The sequence below is a fragment of the Hemitrygon akajei genome, chromosome 27, assembly GCF_048418815.1.
Source record: "Hemitrygon akajei chromosome 27, sHemAka1.3, whole genome shotgun sequence".
Classification (NCBI taxonomy): domain Eukaryota; kingdom Metazoa; phylum Chordata; class Chondrichthyes; order Myliobatiformes; family Dasyatidae; genus Hemitrygon; species Hemitrygon akajei.
In genome coordinates this window covers 1,398,173-1,422,631 of record NC_133150.1, presented here as the reverse complement: position 1 = coordinate 1,422,631, position 24,459 = coordinate 1,398,173, and positions in this window count along the sequence as shown.

Below are 24,459 nucleotides of genomic sequence, written 5' to 3'. Positions count from 1 at the left end.
TTCACTCAGTCACACCCGTGTGTACAGATTTATGGTCACTCAGTTATACCCATGTGTATAGACTTATGTTCCCTCAGTCACACCCGTGTATACAGATTTACGGTCACTCAGTCACACCCGTGTGTACAGATTTATGGTCACTCACTTATACCCGTGTGTACAGACTTATAGTCACTCAGTCACACCCGTGTATACAGATTTATGGTCACTCAGTTATACCCGTGTGTACAGACTTATTTTCACTCAGTCACACCCATGTGTACAGATTTATGGTCACTCAATCACACCCGTGTGTACAGATTTATGGTCACTCACTCACACCCGTGTATACACATTCATGGTCACTCAGTCACAGACGTGTGTACAGATTTATGGTCACTCAGTTATACCCGTGTGTACAGACTTATGGTTTCTCAGTCACACCCGTGTGTACAGATTTATGGTCACTCAGTCACACCCGTGTATACAGATTTATGGTCACTCAGTTATACCCGTGTGTACAGATTTATGGTCACTCAGTCACACCCGTGTTTACAGATTTATTGTCACTCAGTTATACCCGTGTGTACAGACTTATGGTCACTCAGTCACACCCGTGTGTACAGATTTATGGTCACTCTGTTATATCCGTGTATACAGATTTATGTTCACTCAGTTATACCCGTGTGTACAGACTTATGTTCACTCAGTCACACCCGTGTGTATAGATTTATGGTCACTCAGTTATACCCGTGTGTACAGACTTATGTTCACTCAGTCACACCCGTGTGTACAGATTTATGGTCACTCAGTCACACCCGTGTATACAGATTTATGTTCACAAAGGTATACCCGTGTGTACATACTTATGTTCACTCAGTCACACCCGTGTGTACATATTTATGGTCAGTCAGTCACAGCCGTGTGTACAGGTTTATGGTCACTCAGTTATTCCCGTGTGTACAGACTTATGGGCAATCAGTCACACCCGTGTATACAGATTTATGGTCACTCAGTTATACACGTGTGTACTGATTTATGGTCACTCAGTCACACCCGTGTGTACAGATTTATGGTCACTCAGTCACACCCATGTAAACAGATTTATGGACATTCAGTCACACCCGTGTGTACAGATTTATGGTCACTCAGTGACACACGGGTGTACAGATTTATGGTCACTCAGTTATACCCGTGTGTACAGACATATGTTCACTCAGTCACACCCGTGTGTTCAGATTTATGGTCACTCAGTCAGACCCATGTATAAAGATTTATGTTCACTCAGTTATACCCGTGTGTACAGATTTATGGTCACTCAGTCACACCCGTGTGTACAGATTTATGTTCACTCTGTTATTCCCGTATGTACAGACTTACCTTCACTCAGTCACACCCGTGTGTACAGATTTATGGTCACTCAGTTATACCCATGTGTATAGACTTATGTTCACTCAGTCACACCCGTGTATACAGATTTACTGTCACTCAGTCACACCCGTGTGTACAGATTTATGGTCACTCACTTATACCCGTGTGTACAGACCTATGGTCACTCAGTCACACCCGTGTATACAGATTTATGGTCACTCAGTTATACCCGTGGGTACAGACTTATGTTCACTCAGTCACACCCATGTGTACAGATTTATGGTCACTCAGTTATACTCGTGTGTACAGACTTATGTTCACTCAGTCACACCCGTGTGTACAGATTTATGGTCACTCAGTCACACTTGTGTGTACAGATTTATGGTCACTCAGTCACACCCGTGTATACACATTTATGGTCACTCAGTCACAGCCTTGTGTACAGATTTATGGTCACTCAGTTATACCCGTGTGTACAGATTTATGGTCACTCAGTCACACCCATTTGTACAGATTTATGGTCACTCAGTTATACCCGTGTGTACAGATTTATGGTCACTCAGTTATGTCTGTAGGTACAGATTTATGGTTACTGAATCATCCCTGTGTGTACAGACTTATGGTCACTCAGTTATTCCCGTGTGTACAGATTTATAGTCACTCAGTTATACCCGTGCATACAGATTTTTGGTCACTCAGTTATACCCGTGTGTACAGACTTATGCTCACTCAGTCACCCCCGTGTGTACAGATTTATGGTCACTCAGTTATAGCCGTGTGTACAAACTTATGATCTCTCAGTCACCCCCGTGTGTACAGATTTATTGTCACTCAGTTATAGCCGTGTGTACAGACTTATGGTCTCTCAGTCACACCCGTGTGTACAGATTTATGTCACTCAGTCACACCCGTGTATACAGATTTATGGTCACTCATTTATACACGTGTGTACAGATTTATGGTCACTCAGTCACACCCGTGTATACAGATTTATGGTCACTCAGTTATACCCGTGTGTACAGACTTATGGTCACTCAGTCACACCCGTTTGGACAGATTTATGGTCACTCAGTCACACCCGTGTATACACATTCATGGTCACTCAGTCACAGCCGTGTGGACAGATTTATGGTCACTCAGTTATTCCCGTTTGCACAGATTTATAGTCACTCAGTTATACCCGTGCTTACAGATTTTTGGTCACTCAGTTATACCCGTGTGTACAGACTTATGGTCACTCAGTCACACCCGTGTGTACAGATTTATGGTCACTCAGTTATAGCCGTGTGTACAGATTTATGGTCTCTCAGTCACACCCGTGTGTACAGATTTATGGTCACTCAGTCATACCCGTGTATACAGATTTATGGTCACTCAGTTATACCCGTGTGTACAGATTTATGGTCACTCAGTCACACCCGTGTGTACAGACTTATGGTCACTCAGTCACACCCGTGTATACAGATTTATGGTCACTCAGTTATACCCGTGGGTACAGACTTATGTTCACTCAGTCAGACCCGTGTGTACAGATTTATGGTCACTCAGTTATACCCGTGTGTACAGACTTATGTTCACTCAGTCACACCCGTGTGTACAGATTTATGGTCACTCAGTCACACTTGTGTGTACAGATTTATGGTCACTCAGTCACACCCGTGTATACACATTTATGGTCACTCAGTCACAGCCTTGTGTACAGATTTATGGTCACTCAGTTATACCCGTGTGTACAGATTTATGGTCACTCAGTCACACCCATTTGTACAGATATATGGTCACTCAGTTATACCCGTGTGTACAGATTTATGGTCACTCAGTTATGTCTGTAGGTACAGATTTATGGTTACTGAATCATCCCTGTGTGTACAGATTTATGGTCACTCAGTCACACCCGTGTATACAGATTTATGGTCACTCTGTTATATCCGTGTATACAGATTTATGTTCACTCAGTTATACCCGTGTGTACAGACTTATGTTCACTCAGTCACACCCATGTGTACAGATTTATGGTCACTCAATCACACCCGTGTGTACAGATTTATGGTCACTCAGTCATACCCGTGTATACACATTCATGGTCACTCAGTCACAGCCGTGTGTACAGATTTATGGTCACTCAGTCACACCCGTGTGTACAGATTTATGGTCACTCAGTCATTCCCGTGTGTACAGATTTATAGTCACTCAGTTATACCCGTGCATACAGATTTTTGGTCACTCAGTTATACCCGTGTGTACAGACTTATGGTCACTCAGTCACACCCGTGTGTACAGATTTATGGTCACTCAGTTATAGCCGTGTGTACAGACATATGGTCTCTCAGTCACACCCGTGTGTACAGATTTATGGTCACTCAGTCACACCCGTGTATTCAGATTTATGGTCTCTCAGTCACACCCGTGTGTACAGATTTATGGTCACTCAGTCACACCCGTGTATTCAGATTTATGGTCTCTCAGTCACACCCGTGTGTACAGATTTATGGTCACTCAGTCACACCCGTGTATCCAGATTTATGGTCTCTCAGTCACACCCGTGTGTACAGATTTATGGTCACTCAGTCACACCCGTGTATCCAGACTTATGGTCACTCAGTCACACCCGTGTATACAGATTTATGGTCACTCTGTTATATACGTGTATACAGATTTATGTTCACTCAGTTATACCCGTGTGTACAGAATTATGTTCACTCAGTCACACCCGTGTGTACACATTTATGGTCACACAGTTATACCCGTGTGAACAGACTTATGTTCACTCAGTCACACCCGTGTGTACAGATTTATGGTCACTCAGTCACACCCGTGTATACAGATTTATGTTCACTCAGGTATACCCGTGTGTACATACTTATGTTCACTCAGTCACACCCGTGTGTACATATTTATGGTCACTCAGTCACAGCCGTGTGTACAGGTTTATGGTCACTCAGTTATTCCCGTGTGTACAGACTTATGGGCAATCAGTCACACCCGTGTATACAGATTTATGGTCACTCAGTTATACACGTGTGTACAGATTTATGGTCACTCAGTCACACCCGTGTGTACAGATTTATGGTCACTCAGTCACACCCATGTAAACAGATTTATGGTCATTCAGTCACACCCGTGTGTACAGATTTATGGTCACTCAGTCACACCCGTGTGTACAGATTTATGGTCATTCAGTCACACCCATGTGTACAGATTTATGTTCACTCAGTTATACCCGTGTGTACAGATTTATGGTCACTCAGACACACTCCTGTGTACAGATTTATGGTCACTCAGTCACACACGGGTGTACAGATTTATGGTCACTCAGTTATACCCGTGTGTACAGACATATGTTCACTCAGTCACACCCCTGTGTTCAGATTTATGGTCACTCAGTCAGACCCATGTATACAGATTTATGTTCACTCTGTTATACCCCTGTGTGCAGATTTATGGTCAATCAGTCAGTCCCGTGTGTACAGGTTTATGGTCACTCAGTTATACCCGTGAGTACAGATTTATGTTCACTCTGTTATTCCCGTATGTACAGACTTACGTTCACTCAGTCACACCCGTGTGTACAGATTTATGGTCACTCAGTTATACCCATGTGTATAGACTTATGTTCACTCAGTCACACCCGTGTATACAGATTTACTGTCGCTCAGTCACACCCGTGTGTACAGATTTATGGTCACTCACTTATACCCGTGTGTACAGACTTATGGTCACTCAGTCACACCCGTGTATACAGATTTATGGTCACTCGGTTATACCCGTGTGTACAGACTTATGTTCACTCAGTCACACCCGTGTGTACAGACTTATGGTCACTCAGTTATAGCCGTGTGTACAGACTTATGTTCACTCAGTCACACCCGTGTGTACAGATTTATGGTCACTCAGTCACACCCGTGTATACAGATTTATGGTCACTCAGTCACACCCGTGTAAAAAGATTTATGGTCACTCAGTTATACCCGTGGGTACAGACTTATGTTCACTCAGTCACACCCGTGTGTACAGACTTATGGTCACTCAGTCACACCCGTGTGTACAGATTTATGGTCACTCAGTTATACCCGTGTGTACAGACTTATGTTCACTCAGTCACACCCGTGTATACAGATTTATGGTCACTCAGTTATACCCGTGTGTGCAGACTTATGTTCACTCAGTCACACCCGTGTGTACAGATTTATGGTCACTCAGTCACACCCGTGTATACAGATTTATGGTCACTCAGTCACACCCGTGTGTACAGATTTATGGTCACTCAGTTATACCCGTGTGTACAGATTTATGGTCACTCAGTTATGTCTGTGTGTACAGATTTATGGTTACTGAATCATCCCTGTGTGTACAGACTTATGGTCACTCAGTTATAGCCGTGTGTACAGACTTATGTTCACTCAGTCACACCCGTGTGTACAGATTTATTGTCACTCAGTCACACCCGTGTGTACAGACTTATGGTCACTCCGTTATACCCGTGTGTACAGATTTATGGTCACTCAGTCACACCCGTGTGTACAGATTTATGGTCACTCCGTTATACCCGTGTGTACAGATTTATAGTCACTCAGTAATACCCGTGTTTACAGGTTTATGGTCACTCAGTCACACCCGTGTGTACAGATTTATGGTCACTCAGTCACACCCGTGTATACAGATTTATGGTCACTCAGTTATACCTGTGTGTACAGGTTTATGGTCACTCAGTCAGACCCGTGTGTACAGACTTATGGTCACTCAGTCACACCCGTGTGTACAGATTTATGGTGACACAGTCACACCAGGGTATACAGATTTATGTTCACTTAGTTCTACCCGTGTGTACATACTTATGTTCACTCAGTCACACACGTGTGTACAGATTTATGGTCACTCAGTCTCACCCGTGTGTACAGATTGATGGTGACACAGTCACACCAGGGTATACAGATTTATGTTCACTCAGTTCTACCCGTGTGTACATACTTATGTTCACTCAGTCACACACGTGTGTACAGATTTATGGTCACTCAGTCACACCCGTGTGTACAGATTTATGGTCACTCAGTCACACCCGTGTGTACAGATTTATGTTCACTCAGTCACACCCGTGTATACAGATTTATTGTCACTCAGTCACACCCGTGTGTACAGATTTATGTTCACTCAGTCACACTTGTGTGTACAGATTTATGGTCACTCAGTCACACCCGTGTATACAGATTTATGGTCACTCAGTCACACCCGTGTGTACAGATTTATGGTCACTCCGTTATACCCGTGTGTACAGATTTATAGTCACTCAGTTATACCCGTGTTTACAGGTTTATGGTCACTCAGTCACTCCCGTGTGTACAGATTTATGGTCACTCCGTTATACCCGTGTGTACAGATTTATAGTCACTCAGTTATACCCGTGTGTACAGGTTTATGGTCACTCAGTCACACCCGTGTGTACAGATTTATGGTCACTCAGTTATACCCGTGTGTACAGATTTATGGTCACTCAGTCACACCCGTGTCTACAGATTTATGGTCACTCAGTTATACCCGTGTGTACAGACTTATGTTCACTCAGTCACACCCGTGTGTACAGATTTATGGTCACTCAGTCACACCCGTGTATACATATTTATGGTTACTCAGTCACAGCCGTGTGTACAGATTTATGGTCACTCAGTTATATCCGTGTGTACAGATTTATGGTCACTCAGTCACACCCGTGTGTAGAGATTTATGGTCACTCAGTTATATCCGTGTGTACAGACTTATGTTCGCTCAGTCACACCCGTGTGTACAGATTTATGGTCACTCAGTCACAGCCGTGTATACAGATTTATGTTCACTCAGGTATACCCGTGTGTACATACTTATGTTCACTCAGTCACACCCGTGTGTACAGATTTATGGTCACTCAGTCACACCCGTGTGTACAGATTTATGGTCACTCAGTCACACCCGTGTATGCAGATTTATGGTCATTCAGTCACACCCGTGTGTACAGATTTATGGTCACTCAGTTATACCCGTGTGTACAGACTTATGGTCACTCAGTTATACCCGTGTGTATAGAATTATGTTCACTCAGTTATACCCGTGTGTACACAGTTATGGTCACTCAGTCACACCCGTGTGTACAGATTTATGTTCACTCTGTTATTCCCGTATGTATAGACTTACGTTCACTCAGTCACACCCGTGTGTACAGATTTATGGTCACTCAGTTATACCCATGTGTATAGACTTATGTTCACTCAGTCACACCCGTGTATACAGATTTACGGTCACTCAGTCACACCCGTGTGTACAGATTTATGGTCACTCACTTATACCCGTGTGTACAGACTTATGGTCACTCAGTCACACCCGTGTATACAGATTTATGGTCACTCAGTTATACCCGTGTGTACAGACTTATGTTCACTCAGTCACACCCATGTGTACAGATTTATGGTCACTCAATCACACCCGTGTGTACAGATTTATGGTCACTCAGTCACACCCGTGTATACACATTCATGGTCACTCAGTCACAGCCGTGTGTACAGATTTATGGTCACTCAGTTATACCCGTGTGTACAGACTTATGGTCTCTCAGTCACACCCGTGTGTACAGATTTATGGTCACTCAGTCACACCCGTGTATACAGATTTATGGACACTCAGTTATACCCGTGTGTACAGACTTATGGTCACTCAGTCACACCCGTGTGTACAGATTTATGGTCACTCAGTCACACCCGTGTATACAGATTTATGTTCACTCAGGTATACCCATGTGTACATACTTATGTTCACTCAGTCACACCCGTGTGTACATATTTATGGTCAGTCAGTCACAGCCGTGTGTACAGGTTTATGGTCACTCAGTTATTCCCGTGTGTACAGACTTATGGGCAATCAGTCACACCCGTGTATACAGATTAATGGTCACTCAGTTATACACGTGTGTACAGATTTATGGTCACTCAGTCACACCCGTGTGTACAGATTTATGGTCACTCAGTCACACCCGTGTGTACAGATTTATGGTCACTCAGTCACACCCGTGTATACAGATTTATGTTCACTCAGGTATACCCATGTGTACATACTTATGTTCACTCAGTCACACCCGTGTGTACATATTTATGGTCAGTCAGTCACAGCCGTGTGTACAGGTTTATGGTCACTCAGTTATTCCCGTGTGTACAGACTTATGGGCAATCAGTCACACCCGTGTATACAGATTAATGGTCACTCAGTTATACACGTGTGTACAGATTTATGGTCACTCAGTCACACCCGTGTGTACAGATTTATGGTCATTCAGTCACACCCATGTGTACAGATTTATGTTCACTCAGTTATACCCGTGTGTACAGATTTATGGTCACTCAGACACACTCGTGTGTACAGATTTATGGTCACTCAGTGACACACGGGTGTACAGATTTATGGTCACTCAGTTATACCCGTGTGTACAGACATATGTTCACTCAGTCACACCCGTGTGTACAGATTTATTGTCACTCAGTTATACCCGTGTGTACAGACTTATGGTCACTCAGTCACACCCGTGTATACAGATTTATGGTCACTCTGTTATATCCGTGTATACAGATTTATGTTCACTCAGATATACCCGTGTGTACAGACTTGTGTTCACTCAGTCACACCCATGTGTACAGATATATGGTCACTCAGTCACACCCGTGTATACACATTCATGGTCACTCAGTCACAGCCGTGTGTACAGACATATGGTCTCTCAGTCACACCCGTGTGTACAGATTTATGGTCACTCAGTCACACCCGTGTATACAGATTTATGGTCACTCAGTTATACCCGTGTGTACAGATTTATGGTCACTCAGTCACACCCGTGTGTACAGATTTATTGTCACTCAGTTATACCCGTGTGTACAGACTTATGGTCTCTCAGTCACACCCGTGTATACAGATTTATGGTCACTCAGTTATATCCGTGTATACAGATTTATGTTCACTCAGTTATACCCGTGTGTACAGACTTATGTTCACTCAGTCACACCCGTGTGTACAGATTTATGGTCACTCAGTTATACCCGTGTGAACAGATTTATAGTCACTCAGTTATACCCGTGTTTACAGGTTTATGGTCACTCAGTCACTCCCGTGTGTACAGATTTATGGTCACTCCGTTATACCCGTGTGTACAGATTTATAGTCACTCAGTTATACCCGTGTGTACAGGTTTATGGTCACTCAGTCACACCCGTGTGTACAGATTTATGGTCACTCAGTCACACCCGTGTATTCAGATTTATGGTCTCTCAGTCACACCCGTGTGTACAGATTTATGGTCACTCAGTCACACCCGTGTATTCAGATTTATGGTCTCTCAGTCACACCCGTGTGTACAGATTTATGGTCACTCAGTCACACCCGTGTATCCAGATTTATGGTCTCTCAGTCACACCCGTGTGTAGAGATTTATGGTCACTCAGTCACACCCGTGTATCCAGACTTATGGTCACTCAGTCACACCCGTGTATACAGATTTATGGTCACTCTGTTATATACGTGTATACAGATTTATGTTCACTCAGTTATACCCGTGTGTACAGAATTATGTTCACTCAGTCACACCCGTGTGTACACATTTATGGTCACACAGTTATACCCGTGTGAACAGACTTATGTTCACTCAGTCACACCCGTGTGTACAGATTTATGGTCACTCAGTCACACCCGTGTATACAGATTTATGTTCACTCAGGTATACCCGTGTGTACATACTTATGTTCACTCAGTCACACCCGTGTGTACATATTTATGGTCACTCAGTCACAGCCGTGTGTACAGGTTTATGGTCACTCAGTTATTCCCGTGTGTACAGACTTATGGGCAATCAGTCACACCCGTGTATACAGATTTATGGTCACTCAGTTATACACGTGTGTACAGATTTATGGTCACTCAGTCACACCCGTGTGTACAGATTTATGGTCACTCAGTCACACCCATGTAAACAGATTTATGGTCATTCAGTCACACCCGTGTGTACAGATTTATGGTCACTCAGTCACACCCGTGTGTACAGATTTATGGTCATTCAGTCACACCCATGTGTACAGATTTATGTTCACTCAGTTATACCCGTGTGTACAGATTTATGGTCACTCAGACACACTCCTGTGTACAGATTTATGGTCACTCAGTCACACACGGGTGTACAGATTTATGGTCACTCAGTTATACCCGTGTGTACAGACATATGTTCACTCAGTCACACCCCTGTGTTCAGATTTATGGTCACTCAGTCAGACCCATGTATACAGATTTATGTTCACTCTGTTATACCCCTGTGTGCAGATTTATGGTCAATCAGTCAGTCCCGTGTGTACAGGTTTATGGTCACTCAGTTATACCCGTGAGTACAGATTTATGTTCACTCTGTTATTCCCGTATGTACAGACTTACGTTCACTCAGTCACACCCGTGTGTACAGATTTATGGTCACTCAGTTATACCCATGTGTATAGACTTATGTTCACTCAGTCACACCCGTGTATACAGATTTACTGTCGCTCAGTCACACCCGTGTGTACAGATTTATGGTCACTCACTTATACCCGTGTGTACAGACTTATGGTCACTCAGTCACACCCGTGTATACAGATTTATGGTCACTCGGTTATACCCGTGTGTACAGACTTATGTTCACTCAGTCACACCCGTGTGTACAGACTTATGGTCACTCAGTTATAGCCGTGTGTACAGACTTATGTTCACTCAGTCACACCCGTGTGTACAGATTTATGGTCACTCAGTCACACCCGTGTATACAGATTTATGGTCACTCAGTCACACCCGTGTAAAAAGATTTATGGTCACTCAGTTATACCCGTGGGTACAGACTTATGTTCACTCAGTCACACCCGTGTGTACCGACTTATGGTCACTCAGTCACACCCGTGTGTACAGATTTATGGTCACTCAGTTATACCCGTGTGTACAGACTTATGTTCACTCAGTCACACCCGTGTATACAGATTTATGGTCACTCAGTGATACCCGTGTGTGCAGACTTATGTTCACTCAGTCACACCCGTGTGTACAGATTTATGGTCACTCAGTCACACCCGTGTATACAGATTTATGGTCACTCAGTCACACCCGTGTGTACAGATTTATGGTCACTCAGTTATACCCGTGTGTACAGATTTATGGTCACTCAGTTATGTCTGTGTGTACAGATTTATGGTTACTGAATCATCCCTGTGTGTACAGACTTATGGTCACTCAGTTATAGCCGTGTGTACAGACTTATGTTCACTCAGTCACACCCGTGTGTACAGATTTATTGTCACTCAGTCACACCCGTGTGTACAGACTTATGGTCACTCCGTTATACCCGTGTGTACAGATTTATGGTCACTCAGTCACACCCGTGTGTACAGATTTATGGTCACTCCGTTATACCCGTGTGTACAGATTTATAGTCACTCAGTAATACCCGTGTTTACAGGTTTATGGTCACTCAGTCACACCCGTGTGTACAGATTTATGGTCACTCAGTCACACCCGTGTATACAGATTTATGGTCACTCAGTTATACCTGTGTGTACAGGTTTATGGTCACTCAGTCAGACCCGTGTGTACAGACTTATGGTCACTCAGTCACACCCGTGTGTACAGATTTATGGTGACACAGTCACACCAGGGTATACAGATTTATGTTCACTCAGTTCTACCCGTGTGTACATACTTATGTTCACTCAGTCACACACGTGTGTACAGATTTATGGTCACTCAGTCTCACCCGTGTGTACAGATTGATGGTGACACAGTCACACCAGGGTATACAGATTTATGTTCACTCAGTTCTACCCGTGTGTACATACTTATGTTCACTCAGTCACACACGTGTGTACAGATTTATGGTCACTCAGTCACACCCGTGTGTACAGATTTATGGTCACTCAGTCACACCCGTGTGTACAGATTTATGTTCACTCAGTCACACCCGTGTATACAGATTTATTGTCACTCAGTCACACCCGTGTGTACAGATTTATGTTCACTCAGTCACACTTGTGTGTACAGATTTATGGTCACTCAGTCACACCCGTGTATACAGATTTATGGTCACTCAGTCACACCCGTGTGTACAGATTTATGGTCACTCCGTTATACCCGTGTGTACAGATTTATAGTCACTCAGTTATACCCGTGTTTACAGGTTTATGGTCACTCAGTCACTCCCGTGTGTACAGATTTATGGTCACTCCGTTATACCCGTGTGTACAGATTTATAGTCACTCAGTTATACCCGTGTGTACAGGTTTATGGTCACTCAGTCACACCCGTGTGTACAGATTTATGGTCACTCAGTTATACCCGTGTGTACAGATTTATGGTCACTCAGTCACACCCGTGTCTACAGATTTATGGTCACTCAGTTATACCCGTGTGTACAGACTTATGTTCACTCAGTCACACCCGTGTGTACAGATTTATGGTCACTCAGTCACACCCGTGTATACATATTTATGGTTACTCAGTCACAGCCGTGTGTACAGATTTATGGTCACTCAGTTATATCCGTGTGTACAGATTTATGGTCACTCAGTCACACCCGTGTGTAGAGATTTATGGTCACTCAGTTATATCCGTGTGTACAGACTTATGTTCGCTCAGTCACACCCGTGTGTACAGATTTATGGTCACTCAGTCACAGCCGTGTATACAGATTTATGTTCACTCAGGTATACCCGTGTGTACATACTTATGTTCACTCAGTCACACCCGTGTGTACAGATTTATGGTCACTCAGTCACACCCGTGTGTACAGATTTATGGTCACTCAGTCACACCCGTGTATGCAGATTTATGGTCATTCAGTCACACCCGTGTGTACAGATTTATGGTCACTCAGTTATACCCGTGTGTACAGACTTATGGTCACTCAGTTATACCCGTGTGTATAGAATTATGTTCACTCAGTTATACCCGTGTGTACACAGTTATGGTCACTCAGTCACACCCGTGTGTACAGATTTATGTTCACTCTGTTATTCCCGTATGTATAGACTTACGTTCACTCAGTCACACCCGTGTGTACAGATTTATGGTCACTCAGTTATACCCATGTGTATAGACTTATGTTCACTCAGTCACACCCGTGTATACAGATTTACGGTCACTCAGTCACACCCGTGTGTACAGATTTATGGTCACTCACTTATACCCGTGTGTACAGACTTATGGTCACTCAGTCACACCCGTGTATACAGATTTATGGTCACTCAGTTATACCCGTGTGTACAGACTTATGTTCACTCAGTCACACCCATGTGTACAGATTTATGGTCACTCAATCACACCCGTGTGTACAGATTTATGGTCACTCAGTCACACCCGTGTATACACATTCATGGTCACTCAGTCACAGCCGTGTGTACAGATTTATGGTCACTCAGTTATACCCGTGTGTACAGACTTATGGTCTCTCAGTCACACCCGTGTGTACAGATTTATGGTCACTCAGTCACACCCGTGTATACAGATTTATGGACACTCAGTTATACCCGTGTGTACAGACTTATGGTCACTCAGTCACACCCGTGTGTACAGATTTATGGTCACTCAGTCACACCCGTGTATACAGATTTATGTTCACTCAGGTATACCCATGTGTACATACTTATGTTCACTCAGTCACACCCGTGTGTACATATTTATGGTCAGTCAGTCACAGCCGTGTGTACAGGTTTATGGTCACTCAGTTATTCCCGTGTGTACAGACTTATGGGCAATCAGTCACACCCGTGTATACAGATTAATGGTCACTCAGTTATACACGTGTGTACAGATTTATGGTCACTCAGTCACACCCGTGTGTACAGATTTATGGTCACTCAGTCACACCCGTGTGTACAGATTTATGGTCACTCAGTCACACCCGTGTATACAGATTTATGTTCACTCAGGTATACCCATGTGTACATACTTATGTTCACTCAGTCACACCCGTGTGTACATATTTATGGTCAGTCAGTCACAGCCGTGTGTACAGGTTTATGGTCACTCAGTTATTCCCGTGTGTACAGACTTATGGGCAATCAGTCACACCCGTGTATACAGATTAATGGTCACTCAGTTATACACGTGTGTACAGATTTATGGTCACTCAGTCACACCCGTGTGTACAGATTTATGGTCATTCAGTCACACCCATGTGTACAGATTTATGTTCACTCAGTTATACCCGTGTGTACAGATTTATGGTCACTCAGACACACTCGTGTGTACAGATTTATGGTCACTCAGTGACACACGGGTGTACAGATTTATGGTCACTCAGTTATACCCGTGTGTACAGACATATGTTCACTCAGTCACACCCGTGTGTACAGATTTATTGTCACTCAGTTATACCCGTGTGTACAGACTTATGGTCACTCAGTCACACCCGTGTATACAGATTTATGGTCACTCTGTTATATCCGTGTATACAGATTTATGTTCACTCAGATATACCCGTGTGTACAGACTTATGTTCACTCAGTCACACCCATGTGTACAGATTTATGGTCACTCAGTCACACCCGTGTATACACATTCATGGTCACTCAGTCACAGCCGTGTGTACAGACATATGGTCTCTCAGTCACACCCGTGTGTACAGATTTATGGTCACTCAGTCACACCCGTGTATACAGATTTATGGTCACTCAGTTATACCCGTGTGTACAGATTTATGGTCACTCAGTCACACCCGTGTGTACAGATTTATTGTCACTCAGTTATACCCGTGTGTACAGACTTATGGTCTCTCAGTCACACCCGTGTATACAGATTTATGGTCACTCAGTTATATCCGTGTATACAGATTTATGTTCACTCAGTTATACCCGTGTGTACAGACTTATGTTCACTCAGTCACACCCGTGTGTACAGATTTATGGTCACTCAGTTATACCCGTGTGAACAGACTTATGTTCACTCAGTCACACCCGTGTGTACAGATTTATGGTCACTCAGTCACACCCGTGTATACAGATTTATGTTCACTCAGGTATACCCGTGTGTACATACTTATGTTTACTCAGTCACACCCGTGTGTACATATTTATGGTCACTCAGTCACAGCCGTGTGTACAGACTTATGGTCACTCAGTCACACCCGTGTGTACAGATTTATGGTCACTCAGTTATAGCCGTGTGTACAGACATATGGTCTCTCAGTCACACCCGTGTGTACAGATTTATGGTCACTCAGTCACACCCGTGTATACAGATTTATGGTCACTCAGTTATTCCCGTGTGTACAGACTTATGGGCAATCAGTCACACCCGTGTATACAGATTTATGGTCACTCAGTTATACACGTGTCTACAGATTTATGGTCACTCAGTCACACCCGTGTGTACAGATTTATGGTCACTCAGTCACAGCCGTGTGTACAAGTTTATGGTCACTCAGTTATTCCCGTGTGTACAGACTTATGGGCAATCAGTCACACCCGTGTATACAGATTTATGGTCACTCAGTTATAGACGTGTCTACAGATTTATGGTCACTCAGTCACACCCGTGTGTACAGATTTATGGTCACTCAGTCACACCCGTGTGTTCAGATTTATGGTCACTCAGTCAGACCCATGTATACAGATTTATGTTCACTCAGTTATACCCGTGTGTACAGATTTATGGTCACTCAGTCACTCCCGTGTGTACAGGTTTATGGTCACTCAGTTATACCCGTGAGTACAGATTTATGTTCACTCTGTTATTCCCGTATGTACAGACTTACGTTCACTCAGTCACACCCGTGTGTACAGATTTATGGTCACTCAGTTATACCCATGTGTATAGACTTATGTTCACTCAGTCACACCCGTGTATACAGATTTACTGTCACTCAGTCACACCCGTGTGTACAGATTTATGGTCACTCAGTCACACCCGTGTATACAGATTTATGGTCACTCAGTTATACCCGTGTGTACAGATTTATGGTCACTCAGTCACACCCGGGTGTACAGATTTATGGTCACTCAGTCACACCCATGTAAACAGATTTATGGTCATTCAGTCACACCCGTGTGTACAGATTTTTGGTCACTCAGTCACACCCGTGTGTACAGATTTATGGTCACTCAGTCACACCCGTGTATACAGATTTATGGTCATTCAGTCACACCCGTGTGTACAGATTTATGTTCACTCAGTTATACACGTGTGTACAGATTTAATGTCACTCAGACACACTCGTGTGTACAGATTTATGTTCACTCAGTCACACCCCTGTGTTCAGATTTATGGTCACTCAGTCAGACCCATGTATACAGATTTATGTTCACTCAGTTATACCCGTGTGTACAGATTTATGGTCACTCAGTCACACCCGTGTGTACAGATTTATGGTCACTCAGTTGTACCCATGTGTATAGACTTCTGTTCGCTCAGTCACACCCGTGTATACAGATTTATGGTCACTCAGTCACACCCGTGTGTACAGATTTATGGTCACTCATTCACACCCGTGTATACAGATTTATGGTCACTCAGTCACACCCGTGTGTACAGATTTATGGTCACTCAGTTATACCCGTGTGTACAGACTTATGGTCACTCAGTCACACCCGTTTATACAGATTTATGGTCACTCAGTTATACCCGTGTGTACAGACTTATGTTCACTCAGTCACACCCGTGTATACAGATTTATGGTCACTCAGTTATACCCGTGTGTACAGACTTATGTTCACTCAGTCACACCCGTGTGTACAGATTAATGGTCACTCAGTCACACCCGTGTATACAGATTTATGGTCACTCAGTCACACCCGTGTGTACAGATTTATGGTCACTCAGTTATACCCGTGTGTACAGATTTATGGTCACTCAGTTATGTCTGTGTGTACAGATTTATGGTTACTGAATCATTCCTGTGTGTACAGACTTATGGACACTCAGTCACACCCGTGTGTACATATTTATTGTCACTCAGTCAGACCCGTGTGTACAGACTTATGGTCACTCAGTCACACCCGTGTGTACAGATTTATGGTGACACAGTCACACCAGGGTATACAGATTTATGTTCACTCAGTTCTACCCGTGTGTACATACTTATGTTCACTCAGTCACACACGTGTGTACAGATTTATGGTCACTCAGTCACACCCGTGTGTACAGATTTATGGTCACTCAGTTATACCCGTGTGTACAGATTTATGGTCACTCAGTTATGTCTGTGTGTACAGATTTATGGTTACTGAATCATTCCTGTGTGTACAGACTTATGGACACTCAGTCACACCCGTGTGTACATATTTATTGTCACTCAGTCAGACCCGTGTGTACAGACTTATGGTCACTCAGTCACACCCGTGTGTACAGATTTATGGTGACACAGTCACACCAGGGTATACAGATTTATGTTCACTCAGTTCTACCCGTGTGTACATACTTATGTTCACTCAGTCACACACGTGTGTACAGATTTATGGTCACTCAGTCACACCCGTGTGTACAGGTTTATGGTCACTCAGTCACACCCGTGTATACAGATTTATGGTCACTCAGTCACACCCGTGTGTACAGATTTATAGTCACTCAGTAATACCCGTGTTTATAGGTTTATGGTCACTCAGTCACACCCGTGTGTACAGATTTATGGTCACTCCGTTATACCCGTGTGTACAGATTTATAGTCACTCAGTTATACCCGTGTGTACAGGTTTATGGTCACTCAGTCAGACCCGTGTGTACAGAATTATGGTCACTCAGTCACACCCGTGTGTACAGATTTATGGTGACACAGTCACACACGTGTGTACAGATTTATGGTCACTCAGTTCTACCCGTGTGTACATACTTATGTTCACTCAGTCACACCCGTGTGTACAGATTTATGGTGACACAGTCACACCAGGGTATACAGATTTATGTTCACTCAGTTCTACCCGTGTGTACATACTTATGTTCACTCAGTCACACACGTGTGTACAGATTTATGGTCACTCAGTCTCACCCGTGTGTACAGATTGATGGTCACTCAGTCACACCCGTGTATACACATTTATGGTCACTCAGTTATACCCGTGTGTACATATTTATGGTTACTCAGTCACACCCGTATGTACAGATTTATGGTCACTCCGTTATACCCGTGTGTACAGATTTATAGTCACTCAGTTATACCCGTGTGTACAGGTTTATGGTCACTCAGTCACACCCGTGTGTACAGATTTATGGTCACTCAGTTATACCCGTGTGTACAGATTTATAGTCACTCAGTTATACCCGTGTGTACAGGTTTATGGTCACTCAGTCACACCCGTGTGTACAGATTTATGGTCACTCAGTTATACCCGTGTGTACAGACTTATGTTCACTCAGTCACACCCGTGTCTACAGATTTATGGTCACTCAGTTATACCCGTGTGTACAGACTTATTTTCACTCAGTCACACCCGTGTGTACAGATTTATGGTCACTCAGTCACACCCGTGTGTACAGATTTATGGTCACTCAGTCACAGCCGTGTGTACAGATTTATGGTCACTCAGTTATATCCGTGTGTACAGATTTATGGTCACACAGTCACACCCGTGTGTAGAGATTTATGGTCACTCAGTTATATCCGTGTGTACAGACTTATGTTCGCTCAGTCACACCCGTGTGTACAGATTTATGGTCACTCAGTCACACCCGTGTATACAGATTTATGTTCACTCAGGTATACCCGGGTGTACATACTTATGTTCACTCAGTCACACCCGTGTGTACATATTTATGGTCACTCAGTCACAGCCGTGTGTACAGATTTATGGTCACTCAGTCACACCCGTGTGTACAGATTTATGGTCACTCAGTCACACCCGTGTATGCAGATTTATGGTCATTCAGTCACACCCGTGTGTACAGATTTATGTTCACTCAGTTATACCCGTGTGTACAGATTTATGGTCACTCAGTCACACCCGTGTGTACAGATTTATGTTCACTCTGTTATTCCCGTATGTATAGACTTACGTTCACTCAGTCACACCCGTGCGTACAGATTTATGGTCACTCAGTTATACCCATGTGTATAGACTTATGTTCACTCAGTCACACCCGTGTATACAGATTTACGGTCACTCAGTCACACCCGTGTGTACAGATTTATGGTCACTCACTTATACCCGTGTGTACAGACTTATGGTCACTCAGTCACACCCGTGTATACAGATTTATGGTCACTCAGTTATACCCGTGTGTACAGACTTATTTTCACTCAGTCACACCCATGTGTACAGATTTATGGTCACTCAATCACACCCATGTGTACAGATTTATGGTCACTCAGTCACACCCGTGTATACACATTCATGGTCACTCAGTCACAGACGTGTGTACAGATTTATGGTCACTCAGTTATACCCGTGTGTACAGACTTATGGTCTCTCAGTCACACCCGTGTGTACAGATTTATGGTCACTCAGTCACACCCGTGTATACAGATTTATGGTCACTCAGTTATACCCGTGTGTACAGATTTATGGTCACTCAGTCACACCCGTGTTTACAGATTTATTGTCACTCAGTTATACCCGTGTGTACAGACTTATGGTCACTCAGTCACACCCGTGTATACAGATTTATGGTCACTCTGTTATATCCGTGTATACAGATTTATGTTCACTCAGTTATACCCGTGTGTACAGACTTATGTTCACTCAGTCACACCCGTGTGTATAGATTTATGGTCACTCAGTTATACCCGTGTGTACAGACTTATGTTCACTCAGTCACACCCGTGTGTACAGATTTATGGTCACTCAGTCACACCCGTGTATACAGATTTATGTTCACAAAGATATACCCGTGTGTACAGATTTATGGTCACTCAGTCACACCCGTGTGTACAGATTTATGGTCACTCAGTCACAGCCGTGTGTACAGATTTATGGTCACTCAGTTATATCCGTGTGTACAGATTTATGGTCACACAGTCACACCCGTGTGTAGAGATTTATGGTCACTCAGTTATATCCGTGTGTACAGACTTATGTTCGCTCAGTCACACCCGTGTGTACAGATTTATGGTCACTCAGTCACACCCGTGTATACAGATTTATGTTCACTCAGGTATACCCGTGTGTACATACTTATGTTCACTCAGTCACACCCGTGTGTACATATTTATGGTCACTCAGTCACAGCCGTGTGTACAGATTTATGGTCACTCAGTCACACCCGTGTGTACAGATTTATGGTCACTCAGTCACACCCGTGTATGCAGATTTATGGTCATTCAGTCACACCCGTGTGTACAGATTTATGTTCACTCAGTTATACCCGTGTGTACAGATTTATGGTCACTCAGTCACACCCGTGTGTACAGATTTATGTTCACTCTGTTATTCCCGTATGTATAGACTTACGTTCACTCAGTCACACCCGTGCGTACAGATTTATGGTCACTCAGTTATACCCATGTGTATAGACTTATGTTCACTCAGTCACACCCGTGTATACAGATTTACGGTCACTCAGTCACACCCGTGTGTACAGATTTATGGTCACTCACTTATACCCGTGTGTACAGACTTATGGTCACTCAGTCACACCCGTGTATACAGATTTATGGTCACTCAGTTATACCCGTGTGTACAGACTTATTTTCACTCAGTCACACCCATGTGTACAGATTTATGGTCACTCAATCACACCCATGTGTACAGATTTATGGTCACTCAGTCACACCCGTGTATACACATTCATGGTCACTCAGTCACAGACGTGTGTACAGATTTATGGTCACTCAGTTATACCCGTGTGTACAGACTTATGGTCTCTCAGTCACACCCGTGTGTACAGATTTATGGTCACTCAGTCACACCCGTGTATACAGATTTATGGTCACTCAGTTATACCCGTGTGTACAGATTTATGGTCACTCAGTCACACCCGTGTTTACAGATTTATTGTCACTCAGTTATACCCGTGTGTACAGACTTATGGTCACTCAGTCACACCCGTGTATACAGATTTATGGTCACTCTGTTATATCCGTGTATACAGATTTATGTTCACTCAGTTATACCCGTGTGTACAGACTTATGTTCACTCAGTCACACCCGTGTGTATAGATTTATGGTCACTCAGTTATACCCGTGTGTACAGACTTATGTTCACTCAGTCACACCCGTGTGTACAGATTTATGGTCACTCAGTCACACCCGTGTATACAGATTTATGTTCACAAAGATATACCCGTGTGTACATACTTATGTTCACTCAGTCACACCCGTGTGTACATATTTATGGTCAGTCAGTCACAGCCGTGTGTACAGGTTTATGGTCACTCAGTTATTCCCGTGTGTACAGACTTATGGGCAATCAGTCACACCCGTGTATACAGATTTATGGTCACTCAGTTATACACGTGTGTACTGATTTATGGTCACTCAGTCACACCCGTGTGTACAGATTTATGGTCACTCAGTCACACCCATGTAAACAGATTTATGGACATTCAGTCACACCCGTGTGTACAGATTTATGGTCACTCAGTCACACCCGTGTGTACAGATTTATGGTCACTCAGTCACACCCGTGTATACAGATTTATGGTCACTCGGTTATACCCGTGTGTACAGACTTATGTTCACTCAGTCACACCCGTGTGTACAGACTTATGGTCACTCAGTTATAGCCGTGTGTACAGACTTATGTTCACTCAGTCACACCCGTGTGTACAGATTTATGGTCACTCAGTCACACCCGTGTGTACAGATTTATGGTCACTCAGTTATACCCATGTGTATAGACTTATGTTCACTCAGTCACACCCGTGTATACAGATTTACTGTCACTCAGTCACACCCGTGTGTACAGATTTATGGTCACTCACTTATACCCGTGTGTACAGACTTATGGTCACTCAGTCACACCCGTGTATACAGATTTATGGTCACTCGGTTATACCCGTGTGTACAGACTTATGTTCACTCAGTCACACCCGTGTGTACAGACTTATGGTCACTCAGTTATAGCCGTGTGTACAGACTTATGTTCACTCAGTCACACCCGTGTGTACAGATTTATGGTCACTCAGTCACACCCGTGTATACAGATTTATGGTCACTCAGTCACACCCGTGTATACACATTTATGGTCATTCAGTCACAGCCGTGTGTACAGATTTATGGTCACTCAGTTATACCCGTGTGTACAGATTTATGGTTACTCAGTCACACCCGTATGTACAGATTTATGGTCACTCAGTTATACCCGTGTGTACAGACTTATGGTCATTCAGTCACACCCATGTGTACAGATTTATGTTCACTCAGTTATACCCGTGTGTGCAGATTTATGGTCACTCAGTCACACCCGTGTGTACAGATTTATGGTCACTCAGTCACACCCGTGTATACAGATTTATGGTCACTCAGTCACAGCCGTGTGTACAGATTTATGGTCACTCAGTCACACCCGTGTGTACAGATTTATGGTCACTCAGTCACACCCGTGTATGCAGATTTATGGTCATTCAGTCACACCCGTGTGTACAGATTTATGTTCACTCAGTTATACCCGTGTGTACAGATTTATGGTCACTCAGTCACACCCGTGTGTACAGATTTATGTTCACTCTGTTATTCCCGTATGTATAGACTTACGTTCACTCAGTCACACCCGTGCGTACAGATTTATGGTCACTCAGTTATACCCATGTGTATAGACTTATGTTCACTCAGTCACACCCGTGTATACAGATTTACGGTCACTCAGTCACACCCGTGTGTACAGATTTATGGTCACTCACTTATACCCGTGTGTACAGACTTATGGTCACTCAGTCACACCCGTGTATACAGATTTATGGTCACTCAGTTATACCCGTGTGTACAGACTTATTTTCACTCAGTCACACCCATGTGTACAGATTTATGGTCACTCAATCACACCCGTGTGTACAGATTTATGGTCACTCAGTCACACCCGTGTATACACATTCATGGTCACTCAGTCACAGACGTGTGTACAGATTTATGGTCACTCAGTTATACCCGTGTGTACAGGCTTATGGTCTCTCAGTCACACCCGTGTGTACAGATTTATGGTCACTCAGTCACACCCGTGTATACAGATTTATGGTCACTCAGTTATACCCGTGTGTACAGATTTATGGTCACTCAGTCACACCCGTGTTTACAGATTTATTGTCACTCAGTTATACCCGTGTGTACAGACTTATGGTCACTCAGTCACACCCGTGTATACAGATTTATGGTCACTCTGTTATATCCGTGTATACAGATTTATGTTCACTCAGTTATACCCGTGTGTACAGACTTATGTTCACTCAGTCACACCCGTGTGTATAGATTTATGGTCACTCAGTTATACCCGTGTGTACAGACTTATGTTCACTCAGTCACACCCGTGTGTACAGATTTATGGTCACTCAGTCACACCCGTGTATACAGATTTATGTTCACAAAGATATACCCGTGTGTACATACTTATGTTCACTCAGTCACACCCGTGTGTACATATTTATGGTCAGTCAGTCACAGCCGTGTGTACAGGTTTATGGTCACTCAGTTATTCCCGTGTGTACAGACTTATGGGCAATCAGTCACACCCGTGTATACAGATTTATGGTCACTCAGTTATACACGTGTGTACTGATTTATGGTCACTCAGTCACACCCGTGTGTACAGATTTATGGTCACTCAGTCACACCCATGTAAACAGATTTATGGACATTCAGTCACACCCGTGTGTACAGATTTATGGTCACTCAGTCACACCCGTGTGTACAGATTTATGGTCACTCAGTCACACCCGTGTATACAGATTTATGGTCACTCGGTTATACCCGTGTGTACAGACTTATGTTCACTCAGTCACACCCGTGTGTACAGACTTATGGTCACTCAGTTATAGCCGTGTGTACAGACTTATGTTCACTCAGTCACACCCGTCTGTACAGATTTATGGTCACTCAGTCACACCCGTGTGTACAGATTTATGGTCACTCAGTTATACCCATGTGTATAGACTTATGTTCACTCAGTCACACCCGTGTATACAGATTTACTGTCACTCAGTCACACCCGTGTGTACAGATTTATGGTCACTCACTTATA